Source organism: Pelodiscus sinensis, chromosome 6, assembly GCF_049634645.1.
Source record: "Pelodiscus sinensis isolate JC-2024 chromosome 6, ASM4963464v1, whole genome shotgun sequence".
NCBI lineage: Eukaryota > Metazoa > Chordata > Testudines > Trionychidae > Pelodiscus > Pelodiscus sinensis.
This window is the reverse complement of record NC_134716.1, coordinates 65,045,953-65,062,572: the sequence shown is the minus strand read 5'-3', so window position 1 is coordinate 65,062,572 and position 16,620 is coordinate 65,045,953. Positions and strand designations below refer to the sequence as shown.

At 43.4% G+C, this 16,620-nt stretch overlaps 1 long non-coding RNA gene across 1 annotated transcript in view; it reads right to left on the bottom strand.

The window, feature by feature from the left end:
- Positions 1–9,756: 9,756 nt before the first annotated feature.
- LOC142829739 (uncharacterized) overlaps positions 9,757–16,620 on the bottom strand; it is a 73,265-nt gene continuing 66,401 nt past the window's right edge. Inside the window, exon 4 of the long non-coding RNA XR_012904481.1 lies at positions 9,757–13,003. This is a non-coding gene — a long non-coding RNA (uncharacterized LOC142829739). The remainder of the gene's footprint in view (positions 13,004–16,620) is intronic.

Here is a 16,620-nt window from a genome sequence, read left to right as displayed (position 1 = left end):
TTCTTTTTTCAAGCTCCTTTGAGGAAAAAGAGCTTGGGGTACCCTTTGAATTGGTTTCAAGTGTCCACCCTGTTTCTGGATTCAAAAGCACTTGACGGTGGCAGCAGATTCGCCAAAAATCTGGGTATTAGGATTTGGGGGGGGGGGAGTTTTTGTATCAGAGCCTGTAGAGGCAAGGTTTTGGAGTGCTCTTGTGGGCCCCCACTTCTGCATTCATCATCCCAAAGTGGGTAACAGCCTTGACAGAAGCCTGTGCCAATGCTTAATTATCCTTATAGTTAGATAGTTTTTCCTAATATCTAGCCTAAATATCCCTTGCTGAGGATTAAGCTACTTGTTCTACCTTTCAGTAAATATGGAGAACCGTTGATTACCATTCTCTTTATAACAACTATGATGTATTTGAAAACTGTTAATCGGTCTTTTTTTTCTGAAATCTAGATATACCCAGTTTGTTCGTTTTTCTTCACAGATCATGTTTTCTAAACTTTGTATCATTTTTTGTAACATTTCTTTGGACTTTCTCTAATTTGCCTACATCTTTTTTAAAGCTTGGAACCCAGAAATGAGCACAATATCTTAACTGAAACCTCACCAGTGCCAGGTAGAGGACGATAATAATTCCAATATATTATGTATGATACTCCTGATTAATGCACCCCAGAACGGTAGTGGCCTGTTTTTGCAATTATATCACATTATTGGTTCTCTGTAGTACCAAAGCCTAGCCAGAGACTCACCATTTTGTATTTGTCCATTTGCCATTTCCTTTCTCAGTGTAGCTCTTTGCACTTGTCCTTATCGAATATCATCTTGTTGATTTCAGCTCCATTCTCCAGTTTGTAGAGATAAATTTGTATTTTAATCCTGCCCTCCAAAATGCTACCAATCTCTCCCATTTTAATGTCATCTACACATTTTATAATAATACTCTCTATTCTATTATCCAAGTCATTGAACAGTACCAGACCTAGCACTGACCCCTGCTGGATCCCATTAGATATGCTCTCTCAGTTTGAGAGTGAACCATTGATAACATCTCTTTGAATGTTGCACTTTTACATCTGCACTTGAAAGGGAATCCTCTGAACTGTCATTCATGTTAAAATTCGACACTTACCAACAAGGACTTAACAAGTCTTTGAACTTTCTCACCCATTACCAAGACAGTTTCCCCAATTATCACCTGTAATACCATTAACTCACAAACATCCCACTCTCCCTACCTTTAATATCAGCAATTCACAGACACTTACCTTCCTTCCTCCCCCTTCCCACCCCCCCGCATCCCCCTTCTGTTCTGCAATGTGATTTGTCCTTTTCATATTTGTTCATTTTTTTAAAATTGTATCCTTTGGTATATATGGTTGTGACTACTTTCTTCCACTATTTGATCTGAGGAAGTGGGTCTGGCCCACGAAAGCTCATCATCTAATAAACCATCTTGTTAGTCTTTAAAGTGCTACATTGTCCTGCATTTTGCTTCATCTCTTTGAATGGAGTTTTTCAACCAGTTCTGCACTGTAAAAGACAGAGCCTCCAACCAAGTTCGTGCTCGCCTTTATTGGTTCATCAGCACTACACCCGCACTCTGAGCACTCATCCCACTCTTGGTCACCGTGCTTAGACGAGAGTCCTACACTGAAAGCTAGTGATTCGAGGCAGGTAGGGGAGCTCGGGCCCTCCCTTTCTTCAAGCCCGACCCAGGGCCCTAAGGACTGGGGTCACAGACCCCGTCTGGTTGGTGGGGATGCTTCCCACAACACACCAACCCATGGGCCACACGCTAGCCACGCCCTGGATCGCTTCCTACTGCCTCTGGTCCTTGCCAGTTCAAGCTTCTTCTCTCTGCCCGGTGTCACTGTGGGGAATCTGTCCTCCGGCTTGGGCTGCCTCTGCTCCCAGCTCCTCGCTCCCCTTTTCCGAGTGTGGCAGCAGAGTTTAAATGCCTTGCTGCACCTGAGCCCGTAGCCACCGGGGTCAACATGCCCTTCCAGGTTAACCCTGCCCCCAGCATCCAACCGCAGCTTAGCTACAGCCGCCGAGCATGCCTCGCAAAGGCGCAGCACCGCTGGTGGCGACTATCCTGCTCAACACGCCAGGATGGCACCAGGTAAGCGTGGGGCCCGCTGGGTGCTCCGTCACACACACCCCCTCCCAAAGATCCTTTCTCTTCCAGTCAGTCTTCTTCTACAATCCGCAAAAAAAAATTGGCATTACTGTGTGTTCTTCCGGACCAATGGAACACCTCAAACCAGTACAGCTGTAACGAGAGGTACCGTCTCATCACCCTCAAATTGATGCTCTTCTTAGAGTTCATCCACTTCAGTGGGGCATGGTCCAGTTATGAGTTGAAAGGGGTTGCCTAGGAGATAGTATCTTAGCAAGTCAATGGCCCACTTGGCCGCAAGTGCTTCCTTCTCAATTGTCTCATAGTTCTGTTCCCGAGGTCACAATTTCCTACTTAAATAAAGCATGGGGTGCCTCCTTTCCCCTACCTCTTGGGACAGGACCACACCCAATCCTACTTCCGACGCATCTGTTTGTAAGATGAATGGGTGAGAAAAATCTGGCTGGATAAGCCCTGGCAGTTGAGTTAAGTGCTCTTTGAATTTCTGGAATGCTTTCTCACACTGCGGATTCCACCCAACCTTGTTTGGTACGCTATTCCTAGTCAAATCCGTTAGGGGAGAGGCAATTGCCGTGAACCCGGCTATGAACCATCAGTAATAACCGGCCAGACCAGGGAACTGTCTTACTTGTTTCTTCATTGCTGGGTGGGGGTAGTCCCTGAGAGCCTTTACCTTGTCTACTATGAGTCTCAGAGTCTCTCCTCCCATGGTATAGCCTAAGTACGAGACTTCCTTTTGCCCAAACTTACATTTCCCGGGATTGGCAACTAGCCCGGCCTCTAGCAAGATTCACAGGATGGCCTCCAGGTGTTTGAAGTGGTCCTCCCATGACTGAATATATATTATTATATCTTCTATATACGTGGCCTAGTAGTCGTGGTGATCTTTTAGGATCTTATCCATGAGCCTTCGGAATGTGGCTGCCACCCCGTGAAGCCGAAGGGCATGGTAACAAATTGGTACAACCCCCAAGGTGTGGAAAAGTCCATTTTCTTTTTTGAGGCTGGTGTTAAGGGAATTTGTCAATACCCCTTTGTTAAGTCCAGGGTAGACATGAATTGGGCTCTCCCTAAGCAATCAAGGAGTTCATCAATTTGGGGCATTGGGTAGGCATCGAAACAAGAGATTGCGTTTACTCTCTGAAAGTCTATGCAAAATCTTACTGACCCATCGTGCTTGGGTACAAGCACAATCAGGCTGTGCCACTCACTATGGGACTCCTCAATCACCCCTAGCTCTAAAACGGCCTGTACCTCCACTCTTACCGTGTCCCACATCTTCCTAGGGAAAGACAATGTGAGGTATTTTCTTACCTGATGGCATTGCGATGTGATGACTCGCTTGAGACATTCGGCCTGGGCAGGTCAATAACACTGTAGCAGTGCTTGCAGGTCTGTGTATTGGTCGACACTTAGCTCAGTTCCCACTTGGGCCGTCATTGTTTGTTCCAGATTTCCTGCCCAGGGCCTCAGTTCTGGCTCCAGGGGGCTTGTCACTATTAACAGTTGTTCCCGGGAGTTCCACCTTTTTAATAGATTCACATGGTAAATTTGTGTTTCTTTCCATTTTCCTGTCAGCTGGATCTCATAATCTACCTCCCCAACCCAGCATAGTACCTTGTTCAGCCCTTGCCACTTGGCAAGTAGTTTAGACTCTTTAGATGGAAGCAAGAGTAAGACACTGTCACCTGGCTTAAAAGTGCGGAGCTCGGCACTCCGATTATAGCATCAAGCCTATCTTTCTCGTGCCCTCATAAGATTCTCTTTGGCATATTTGCCCACCGACCTGAGCCTCTCTCTCAGTTGGAGTATATATTGTAGTGACCCAACTTGGTGGGGCCCCCGCTCTTCCCATGTCTCGTTCACTAGATATAATATTCCCTGGGGTTGATGCCCATACAATAGTTCGAACGGGGAGAACCCCGTAGACTACTGGGGTACCTCTCTTACAGCAAACAACAGAGCAGGAAGTAACTTGTCCCACTCCCAGAGGTCATCCTCTACCAAGTGATGGAGCACTGATTTCAGGGTCCTATTGAATTGCTCCACCAAACCAGCTGTCTGGGGGTGGTACACGGACGTTTTCAGGGTTTTAATCTGTGATGGCTGAGCAGTGCCAGTTATTAATCGAGATGTCATATTTGTGCCCTGGTTGGTTAAAAGCTCTTTTGGAAGACCTACCTGTGAAAATATTATCAACTCTGTCACGAGGGTTGGGGCCGCCGTGTTCTGAAGGGGCTATTTGTTCACAGAGGGTGCCCACCATGGGGAGAGGGACAGTTTAGGCACTGTCCTCAACCTGGTATGCTGACAGGCAGGGCAGGATTTACAAAATTTCTTAACGTCCTGATAGACCCCTGGCCAATAGAACCTCTGACACACTCATAACGTTTTCTCATGACCCAAATGGCCAGCCCAGGGGTTGTCATAGGTGAGTTCAAGTAGGGGCCAGTGGTACCGAGTGGGCACCCCCTTTGAGCAAATAGTCCTGGACTTGATAGGGCCTTTGAAGTGGTCATGGGATGCAAGTACCAGTACGTACTCATCATTGTGGATTATGCAACCCAGTATCTGGAAGCTATGCCCCTTCAGAACACGGCGGCCCCAACGAGAGAATCTTATGAGACCACGAGAAAGACAGCTAACAGCTGCTAACTCCCCCCCCCCCCCCCCCGCACATACCTCAAACCACGGCCCTCTGGTTTGAGGTCCGGTCTGGTCTGCTGCTCCATCTGTTGCATGGTCTCATGCTTGGCAGAGTGATGGGTCAGCTCTTTGCTCCTCCACAAAATTTTCCCCTTCACACCAGTCCATGCTGGTAGTATCCGGGTCAGGGCCACCCCCTTGGTTGAGGAGAGAGGGGGCCGACCTCGCGCCCGCATCCACAATTTCTGGCATCTTCCCTGGCTCTCTGTGGACTGGTCCTGTGGTGGACAAGAGTATGGCCTCTGGCCCCTTGTCATTGTCAGTTCTGGTGAATTCGTTGAAACCTGCTTCAGTCACGCCCGAGGATCACAGGGTAGACCAACTGAGGGTCGACAGCCACTCAACACCGGGTCTCCTCACCTCCTTCGGTCAGATGCACTCAGACCATCGGATAAGTGTGACTGTCTCCACGCATGCACTACATGTGCACCGGGGGCCTTGCCTCCAGCAAGCTTTTTACCAGGTCCGCCTGAACCAGGGTCTGGCTGCTCCCTGTATCTACTAAAGCGTCCACGGGTATGCCTTCCAGCACCATCCTGGCCATGATCTTTAACATCCCGCTATCCTGTTCCTTGGGGGTCACAGTGAGCGCTGCTCCAAGGAACAGTCCATGAAGGGGCAGTCCCTCTTGAAGTGTCCTTCTTGCCTGCACTCAAAACAAATATTTTTCGATGCCCCCTTTCTCACCACCCTCAGGGGCTCCATCGGTACACAGGTGGCAATGGCGGGTTTTCTTTCCTTGAGGGCTCCCGGCCAGATGGGGGCTAGCTGTCACCCGTTACCTCTCATTACGGGACCATGTGTTGATTTCCCAGGCCCTTTCCCCTAGTTCCAGAACAGGCTCACCCCTCTGGCAGCAGTCACTGCCTCCCTCTCTGTGGTTCTTTGATCCTCCATACCTTCGGCAGCTGTATAGTCCTCCATGAGGGCTATGGCCCCATTTAAGGTGGAGGGCTAATAGCGGCAAACCTATATTTGCCCCTCACTTGGCGGAATCTTCACGAATTGCTCCAAGATAATTACCTCTGCAACCTGGGCCCTTATATTTTGGTCAGGTTCTAGCCACCGCCAACCTGCCTCTCGAAGCTTCTGGGCCATGGCCCTCGGACAGGCCCCCGATGGATACTTCTTCCGCCAGAACGGCTATCTGTACGTCTCCAGCATAACTCCCAATTGGTCCAAAATTGCCTCTTTAACTTTAAAGTAATGTGGCATGTCCCAAGCAGAGATGCCGTGGTGCACCAGCTGGGCAGGGCCCATGAGATAGAGAGCCAGCAGCATTGCTGCCAGTGCCACCCATTCGAATGTCACCAGGCTACACCTTGGGATCATTATTACCCCCAATCTTGGTCAGCCTTATCGGCAGCTGTGCCCCCCCCCAATCTTGGTCAGCCTTATCGGCAGCTGTGCCCCTCCCTCGGCCCCTATCTCAGGTCCTCTGGGTGGGGTGGTCATTGGGCAGCTCTGACTTGTCTGTTGCTGCATCCAGCATTCCTGCTGGGCTTGCTGGTGCTCTACTAATTCGCTCATTAGCTGCCTTTGCTGCTCCTGGTTTTGGGCCATCAATTGTTGCAGCAGCTGGGCTTGCTGCTGCTGCTGCTGCTGTTGCTGTCTATGGCTCTTGGCCATCCATCATAGAAGTTTGGAAGTCTCCATCCTGGCCCCGTGAGGGTCCCTTAAACAAAAGAACTGAAGTTGCCTGGCCTCCTTTTTTTTTTTTTTTTTTTTTTTTTGCGTTTTCCCTCTGCATGGGATCATTATGCCCACATTCTCCATCATGTGTAAAATGCAGAGCCTCCAAGTTCGTGCTTGCCTTTATTGGTTGGTCAGCGCTACACCCGCACTCTGAGCCCTCATCCCGCGCTTGGTCACCGCGCTTAGATGGGAGTCCTACACCACATGCTAGTGATTCGAGGCAGGTAGGAGGGCTCGGGCCCTCCCTCTCTCTAAGCCCTGACCCAGGGCCCTAAGGACTGGGGTCACGGACCCTGTCCTGTTGGTGTGGATGCTTCCCACAACACACCAACCCACGGGCCACTCACTAGCCGTGCCCTGGGTTGCTTCCTACTGCCTCTGGTCCTTGCTAGTTTGGGCTTCTTCCCTCGGCCCGGCATCACTGGGGGGATTCCATTCTCTGGCTGAGGCTGCTTCCATTCCCAGCTCCTCGCTCCCCTTTTCCTAGTGTAGTGGAGGTGTTTAAGTGCCCTGCCGTGCCTGTGGCATAGCCGCCAGGGTCAACCTGCATCCCGCCTCTGGTGTCCGACTGCTCACCTGGCCACGGCTCAGCTGTGGCCACTGAGCATGCCTCACAAAGGCTCCATGCCACTAGCTGTTCTGCCCAGCAAACTGTGGACAGCGCCAGGTAAGCGTGGGGCCCGCTGGGCGCCCTGTCATGTGCACCCATAGTAATTTCTTCTACATTTCCCTAGTTTGCTCATAAAAGTGTCATGTTGGACTCCATCAAAGCCTTGCTAAAAATCTCTCTCTAATGTCTGCAGCTTCTCCTCCATCCAATAGGTCAGTTACACTGTCAAAAAAGAAAATCATGTAAGGTTGGTATGATTTATTCTTCACAAATCATTGTTGATGGTGGCAGCTCTAGCCAAACCCCAGCTGGTGGGGAAGCTGCTCCTGTCCTGCTGGAGCAGTCTTTGCCCCACCTCCTTTAATAGGTTAAATAATTAAATGTAGTGTTAACCAATTAAGTGGGATTTTACATCCCTAGTCAGGACCAACTTGAAAGCATTTAAATTTTCTCTCTTATTTGGATTCTGTACTTTCCTCATTGTTAATGTTAATTGTGTTATGTATCTGGTTACTAATACTACGGGGGTTTTTCAGTAAAGATTGGCATCAAACTGGTATTAAACACCTCTCCCCTTGTCCCTGTCGTCAGATATTAGCTCTCCTTTCCCACCGAGTAGTAAGCTAACACTCCTGTTTCTTTCTCTTGTTCTAATGTACTTATAAAAGCTCTTTTTATTTCTCGTTCTTGCTGAGTGTAATTCATTTTATGCCTCAGCCTTTCTGATTTTGTCTTTGTTCTTGTGGTATTCACGCGTGTACTATTCTTTTGTATTCACTCTTAGCAATTTGTCCGTGTTTCCTCTCTTTGTGGGACTCTGTTTTGATTCTCAGGTCAGAAGAGCTCCGGATTACTCTATGTATCTTCCTTTCATATTAGGCTCATGGACAACAATATTCTGGATAATATTTCTCTTCATTTCTAAATTAATTTTGTTTACCTCTAATTTTATACTGTAAGTTTTAAATATGTAGAATAGCAGAACACAAATCATCTGTTTGTTCAACGGGCAGAGATAATAAGCTTTCTCTTGTTTCACAACACTATCTCTGATATAACCAGTGACAACTGCAACAACTGATATGGAAATTCTCATACTTTTCTGAATGTTCTGAAGAACCTAAACTTTCTTTTAAGAATGTTTCTGGCCTTTTTTATAGTAAATATGTAAATATCAAGAAAGCTTGGGCCGCAACAAGTAGCAGAAATTCCACAAAAAAAGGTGTATGTTCAGCATTTCAAAAAGCCCTTTTTTATAGTGAATATGACTTCATACTGTAAATCAATGCATTGCTGTCTTTGCCAGAGAATGAAACAATGTATTATCATGCCAGAAAAAGGTGAATTTTCCTATTTAGCCGAATGAAATATTAACTTCAAAGCCTTGTTTTGACTTAAAGCTTGATTCACTGGTATCTTCAGTGGGAGCCCAAACAGAGTAAGCAATCAAGGAAGAAGTTTATAATCTATAAAAGAGAGATCTGCATAGCTTTAGTCATTGAAATATGTAATGCTATTCAGGGGACAGAACTGTGTGGCCATTTTTCAAGTTCATCCAGCATTTCTTACAGTGGCAATGCAGAATCAGGCTCCAAGATAATTAAACCCAATTCTGTAAATGCCTTCTGCTAGATGTTGATTTAAATTAGTCTGAAAATCTCACCAGAAGCACTGTCTCACAGTTCCTACTTTTGCACATTTTCCAATTTAGTAAAGGCAACAGAGTCAAACATCAGATCATGTTTTATTTTTGTGCTGTATTTCCATTAGGGTCAAATATTGGCCTCTTTGAAATGCTGAACATAGGACCTTTTTTGGAAATTCTGCTACCTGCTGTAGCCCAAGCCACAAAGCCATATTGATTCAAAAGATATAAAATAAATAATGCAGCAAATTTCTGTGTCTTTCATAAAGATTATAGGGCTAGTTTAATTTTGAAGCAAAGGCTATCTACAGTTGGCTTTCATTTTATCTGAACTAGTTAAATTTACTAAGTTCAGTTTAGTGATGTTAGTTAATGTTTTTAAAAAATCTTCCTTTTCACATTCAGTAAACTAAAATAAGAAAAATGAATGCTCTTTGTAAATATTCCACAGAAATTTGATAAAACCCTACAGTTTTCTGCAGCTATTATATACTCCGTTACTGATTTACTCCTACTGCCTGTAGATTTTTCTTCTAACTGGTCATTACCCCAAGAAACTGGCATTGCCAATAGGACTTTGATTTTTATTTTTATTTCCGTCTTTAAGGCGTCTTAAAAACAAAGACTGTGTTGTGGTGGCTTTATGGTATGTCTAAGTGTCCACAAGTAGCTATGCCTGAAACCACTGTTTTATTTAGATTCCCTTATTCATCTGATCTAATCAAATAGGTTTTCCAAACTGGTCAATCTGGGCAAAGCTAGTTTCCAGCAAGGATGCTCAGATGTCAGGATTAAAATAGTACAATTATGAGTGAGACAGGCTGCTTTTATACATATGATGACTTGAAGAAGCACAAAAATATTACAACAAAATAACATACAGATAACTACCAAGCAAGCAATCTCGCAAGTCACATAAATCTTTCTGCAAACAAGCAGCTTTTATATATGTATTGTACATCTCTCTGTGAATTTCACACAGAAAACTATAAGTCTCACTCACATTAAAGGGAGGAGAACAATTGTAGTGAGCAGGGACAAGGAGCAGAATGATTGGAAAATAGGTATCTGGTGTCTATTGCACTTCAACCGTACATTTGTCTGAAACTACATTCAGTGTTTGCTGAGGGAAAATGGACGATCAAGATGATATTCCCAAGTACTATTTTACATCTGTGATCTAAATATCTGTAATACATTACCCAGTCATGCCAAAAGGAGGACAAGAGTTATTTGTTATGGATTTAATCAGGCTACAATGTTATTATTAGATGTCCAGGACTGCCCAGCAGATGACAGTGTACAGTGTAGGTAACCCCTGTTTATTCTGTAATTACACAGCGAGCTTCCACCAGTTTCCCCTCTCTTTTTATCTAGATCCCTCAAGCAAATCCATTTCTGGACCTTACCATACATCATAATCCATTTCTGGACCTTACCATCATGGTGCTTGGTCCTCTTGGGGCCCCTTCCAGTTCAAGTATTCTATGATTCTTTGATTCTATGTATTGATGAATATGAATGTATGGCAACCCACATCTAGTCAAATATGTGCAGAGCAGTATATTGGAAACACAAGGACTTCCATGTGTGAATTAGCTCAATTGAAGTTGAGCAAGTATTTTGATTTTTTTCAGCCAATAATCAGTTACCCTCAGAAACACCTAGGACTTGATTCTGAGTGCAGAACTTGCTGGGGAAGGGGGGGAAGGTGCTTTAAAGCACCTTTATATTCCCCTCATTCGGATGCTGTCCAGGAGCTGCCCCTGCCCCGAGTATAAGTGATAGCAGTTGAAATGCTGCTCTAACACACACCTGCATGTCTATGGCCCAAAGGGGTTGTTTTGGCAGCTGGGGTTACTGAGGTGCAGAGAAATAAAGGCTACACTCCTTCCCCCAAAGAACAGTCTTCTTGGAGTTGCTATGGAGATTTCTCTTCATACAAGAGGAGTTTTCAGAAGTCTGAATTCAATGGTCTTATAATTGCTTTGCACAGCCAATGAAGCACAAAGCCTTTGTAGTGACAAGGTTGTAATTCTGCTCCATTCTAAATAGCTGTCTGCCTGTTTTTGAAGGATTTTAAAAATATGATTGTAAAACTAGGGAGTATTCTTGCCAATAGACTCAGCAACCATTAAGCTATCATTATATTAAGTCACATTTTGCTTTTTGGCAACTCAGATTTAAAATTCATCTGCCAGGACATGGATATATCAGCAGTGGGTGGGGTAGTTTTTGTTTAGTCTGGCCTCCTGTCATGGATTATGAAAGGTAACAGGACACCTTCTTGAAATGCCAGGGCTCAGCTGTGATATGAATCCAAACCTGATTCCATCTAAGTGGTAAAGCGAAAGAAAAAAATCGACCTCACTTAATGTGTGTTTAATTTTGCATACTTCTGGTACTTTTGGCTTTTAAATAGCACAGGATGCCAATACTTTGAATACATTTTACTGTGTGAGGGGAAAAAAATCAGTGCAAACAATAAATAAAATCTGCTTTCAGGTCTGAATGACAATTAGGGTAAGGAATCCACTTTTTATTCTAGTACTTTTGCAATGGTTGCATTTTAGTTGGGAGACTGAACAGTTGCAGATTTCCTGTCCAGGTGATTTCTTGTGTTAAATAATAGGTTTGAATCAACTAATACTAATAAATAATGAAATAATTAATAAACAAACAATACATTAAATAAATATATAAATGTGGTTTCAGTCCAGGTACTTAGAGTCTTAAGTGCAAGCAGGCGTTTAAACATGAGTAACCCTGTCAGACATGTTGAGCACCCACAGTTATTCCTGAGATATTTGAATATTTTAGCCTTAATTCTCTGAGGATCACATTGTGCCTTTTAAACCCCAGCCTATGCTGAAGGAGCACAGAGAGGCCATTCTGAAGCAAAAGTTCTTTGAGAAATTTTGGCAGGGGGCCTTGTGCTAGCTGTCAGCGACAGCTCCAATAATGCTTTCTCTAGATGTAGTATTAATTCTCACCATTCACAGGTATCATCATTGTTTCTGTGACAGGGTATGTGTTGGAAAAAGGAGGGAACAGTACCACTGTCATACTCCCTTCTTCTCTCTGCTCCTGTCTGTGGTTCTAATATGAGTGCTAGCAGGGAGCAATGCCTGAGCTCCTTACTGGAATGGGGACCATCATCTTTGCCTGATCCATTGAGCCATTTTCTCTCTTTTGTGCATCCTACAAGGCCAGGCAGATTTCAGTATGGGTAACATCAAAAGTGTTGAGAAACCTAGAAAGTGTTTCTGTTTTTCAAATATATTTGTGTGCCCTTATTACAAAAAAATACATATGTTTGGTTGATCCTTCTGTAAAGCTGCCTGCAGTGAGTGTGACTACCAACCTCGGGGCAGACTGTTAAGAACCCAAACTGGTTGCAAATTCTATCCATAGATTTCACCGACCAATTATCAAGCACAAACTCCTTAGAAAGTGAAACATGTTAAACCATGAATTACAGATAGTCCTTTGGGTACTCTGATCTATCGTGCCACGTAGTCAGCCTACCTTTGCAATACATGGTCCCTTACACCAAGAATCACAGCAATAATCAGATATTCCCAGTCCCAAGTGACCAGTTATTTATCCCAGATCAATTGCACTTTAGAGCTCACAAAAAGGTCAAATCTTGTAGCCAACCTTATATAAAGATGTATTAAGTAGGAAAAGGAAACAGAATTAATGACAAGATTAAAGCAGGTAAACATATGTTTGTAAAGTTATAAACTTAAATTTCAAAAAGCAATAGAAGGTTCTATAATAAGCAAGTTCTGTACTATTTGTCGTTTAGGGCTAACCCAGGCAAAGTACTGGGGATCTCTTGCTTATGCCTAGTAAACCTGAGCATCCTGAGTCTAAGCAGCATAGTGATCCAATTTCTTCTTCTGTGTTTTCATTTCTCTTGTCCCTTGTATGCTAAGCTCTGAGCTCAGTTGATGGAAGTAATCCTCTTGTTTGACTCATCTTCACAAGGGAGAGGGAAGAGGAGATGGGAAGGGGAAAGCAACAAACATCTTTTGTCTTTTGTATATCCCAGAACAGTTGGTCTGTTGTTGATGGACATTTCCTTTTGAGCAGGATGTAAAACCTTCTGTTGGAGATCAGCCCTTTGCAATAGTTAATGTCTTTCGCCTGTCTGGTGATTTACACAGTCATAGGTGCTCACAATAGGATCACTCAAATATTACATGACAATCTGTAATATAAATGTTATAAGTGAGATTAACACATGCAACAATGCACAAGCATTCCATAAAGTCTAAACACTAAACACATTCTTATTATTCTAATACCTATTTTAACAACAAACAGGTAACCATGACTGACTGCAGCTGATGCTGATCAATGTTGTTTTAAGACATGGGAACCTGGGCTTAAGCTGGTCTGCCGGGATCATGCTATCAACACCCAAACCCTGCCTGTGAATATGCTCTTTTTCTGTGTGATACAACTATTGACTATGTGATATATTAACTGGCTTCTGTGAAGGCTTTGACCAGCCTTGTACCAAAGTGCACTTTCCAAACATGGGCAGAGGATTTTTAATTTCTTCAGTATTGAGTAATCAGTATTTATGCAGAAATATAAAACAGTTGTTAGTAGTGTGTTAGACCTGGGAAGAGAAACAATTTGCTTTTTTACACACTATGGGAAAACCTGACAGAAGGTAATCTGCTGACATCGATACTCCTGATGCTGCTACCAATGCTTAAATAGTACCTCCTTCCACACCCTCTGCCATTGGTGCCACTTGGCACGGTTGGACAATGTCACAAAAAGCCATCCTTGTGACAAAATGAAGAAACTCTACTTTCGTTCCCAAAAGATAGAACTGTTAGAGCAGATGGTCATTGTCAATAGCAATAACTCTGTAGCATTGAAATATTTAGGGGGATGCAATTAAAGAAGAGCGGGACAAGATTTTGGGATGCAACAGTCTGTTTTAAAGAGGGAAAAGGAGAACTCAAAAACAAGTGGAATTTTCTTTACTTGCTACACAATAGCTACGTTTTTACACAAAAGAATGATGACTGAAGAAAAATGTGTTAGGAGAAAACCTTTGTGCTTGACACACTGGAGACACTGCTAAAGAACAATGAAACCAGGCAATGCTTCTGACAAAATCATTGTATGCATGTATTATTGCTGGTGCATGGATGGCAGTCCCATAAATTTAAAAAATGCAGAGAGTGTAATTTTTAAATGGTGAATTTGACTCTTTAAAATTTGTTCATTCATGAATTGGAGGGTTGATGGAAGGACATAGAATTGACAGAGAAGGAATTTTTGGTACTGCTGTTTTGTCTGAGGTGTTTTCATGATTTGTTTTCACAGACTTAATCTTAAAAAAAAATCTAAGGCCATTGATATGTAGGCTATGAATCACTTTCAAAGTAGGAGTATTTATTTTTCACCAAGAAGCAAGAGCATGACATGGTTATTGGATTGATTTTTTTTGTACGTGTGTGAAACTGATCTGTGAAGTAGACCACACAAACTGATTTGTTTTTACATTTGCAGTCTGACTGGTTAGAAGACAGCATGGCTAGTTAATTAGATGGACTGTAAAAGCAGAGACTCTGTAAATCTGCACTTTCCCCAAGTGCAAAAGCACTTGGGAAGTGACTATGACATTTATATGCTTTAGAACTTATTTTCTCTCTCTGTTCATTTCAGAATGGGAAATTCGGTAATGGGAACGTGGAGCTCTACAACACCTTAAGACTGATGAACGGTACCCTTCTAGGATGATTGATTTTATTTTTTCAATTGTTTTGATTTCTGAGATTTTAAACACCCACTTAGCATGAGATTGATAATGGTTATTTGTCATATAGAAAATATGAGACAGATTTATGGAATCAATTCACATATTTTTATTCCTTGCTTGTGCCTGTAAAGCTCTGTTATTCTGTTCACATAGGACTTTGGAACAAAAGCTAGCAGGCTTCCTGGTAGCTAAGTATTCTTAAAAATACTCTCTACTTACGGGTACCTCCGTTTATATATGTAGCTCCTGACACACCTGCCCACCATGCTGTCACAACCTTACCAGAAGCAATGCATTTGGATTGAGCACTTCCAGTACTAATATTATTCCTGGAACTATCACCTTCCGGGAATGGAGTTACAGCTAGGGCCTTAAATAATTTTTTAAAAATATCTCTTCACATAATAAAGAGGATGAAGTGCTGATCCCAAGCAGTAGCTGCTTAGCTGATACTGATGTTCTGTAACAGTCGTACAACTCAAATCTGTAACATCTGTAACATCTGCACAACTGAAATCAAATTCATGTCTGCATTGCTGAGGTAATAAACATTCTGCTCCTCCACTTTCTTTCCAACCTGCAATAGCCATTTTCGGTCCTTTTGTCAATACTGCCCATTTCATTGAGAGGCCTATCTGAAAGGGAATTGACTGGAAATTCTAGTCCTTAGCAAAAGACAGATGGTAGCAGCTTTGTGCAGTATTCGTGATTGCATTTAATGCATCAAATTCATATACAGGATCATAGTATCATAGAGCTGAAAGATACCTCAGGAGGTCATCAAGTCCAGCCTCCTGCCTAAGTTGGACCAATCCCAACTAAATCAACTCAGCCAGGGCTTTGTCAAGCCAAAACTTAACCCCTTTGAAGTCACTGCAGTTATACCAGAGCTGAACCCCAGGTTCACAGGTTTACTTTTGCTGGATATATTTTCAAAGATTTTTATATTTGTCAAAACTTCATCTGAAATATTCTACAACACTGAGCTGGAAATCTCTTGACAAAAAGTTCTCCTGGTGCTTAGAGCCAAAGCCAAAAAAAACCCAACCTGATTATCCACAGTGCCACTGACTGAATTGCTACCCCTCATATAGGAAATTAAATAAACAAAACCAATCCCTTAAACTTCTATTAATAGAATCATAGGGCTGGAAGAGACCTCAGGATGTCACCGAGGTCAACCCCCTGCTCAAAGCAGGACCAACCCAAACTACACCATCCCAACCAGGACTTTGTCAAGCCAGGATTTAAAAACCTCTAGGGATGATGATTCTACTACCTCCCTAGGTAACCCATTCCTGTGCTTCACTACACTCCTACTAAAATAATTTTTCCTAATATCCAACCTAGATCTCCTGCACTGTAACTTGAGACCATTGCTCTTCATTCTGCTTATCTGTCACTATTGAGAACAGCCTTACTCCATCTTCTTTGGCACCTCCCTTCAGATAGCTGAAGGCTGCTATCAAATCCCCCCTCACTCTGCAGTCTAAACAAGCCCAAATCCCTCAGCCTCTCCTCGTAGGTCATGTTCTCCAGCCCCCGAATCATTTTTATTGCACTCCACTGGATGCTCTTCAATGCATCCACATCCTTTCTGTGATGTGCGGCCCAGAATTAGACACAATACTCCAGATATGTCCTCAGCAGTGCTGAACAAAGGGAAATAATCACTTTTCTATATCTACTAGCAATGTTCCTCATAGTGCACCCTAATATGCCATTAGCCTTCTTAGCTACAGGGTACACTGTTGGCTCATATGCAGCTTCTCATCCACTGTAATCCCCAGGTCCTTTTCTGCCAAACTGCTGCTTAGCCAGTAGGTCCCCAGTCTATAACAATACTTGGGTTTCTTCCATCCCAAGTGCAGGACTCTGAACTTGTCCTTGTTGAACATCATCAGATTTATTTTGGCCCAATCCTCCAATTTATGTAGGTTACTCTGCACCCTATCCATACCTTCCAACTTATCTACTTCTTCCCTCTAGCTTAGTGTCATCCGCAAACTTGCTTCCCCTCATCCAGGTAATTCATAAAGATA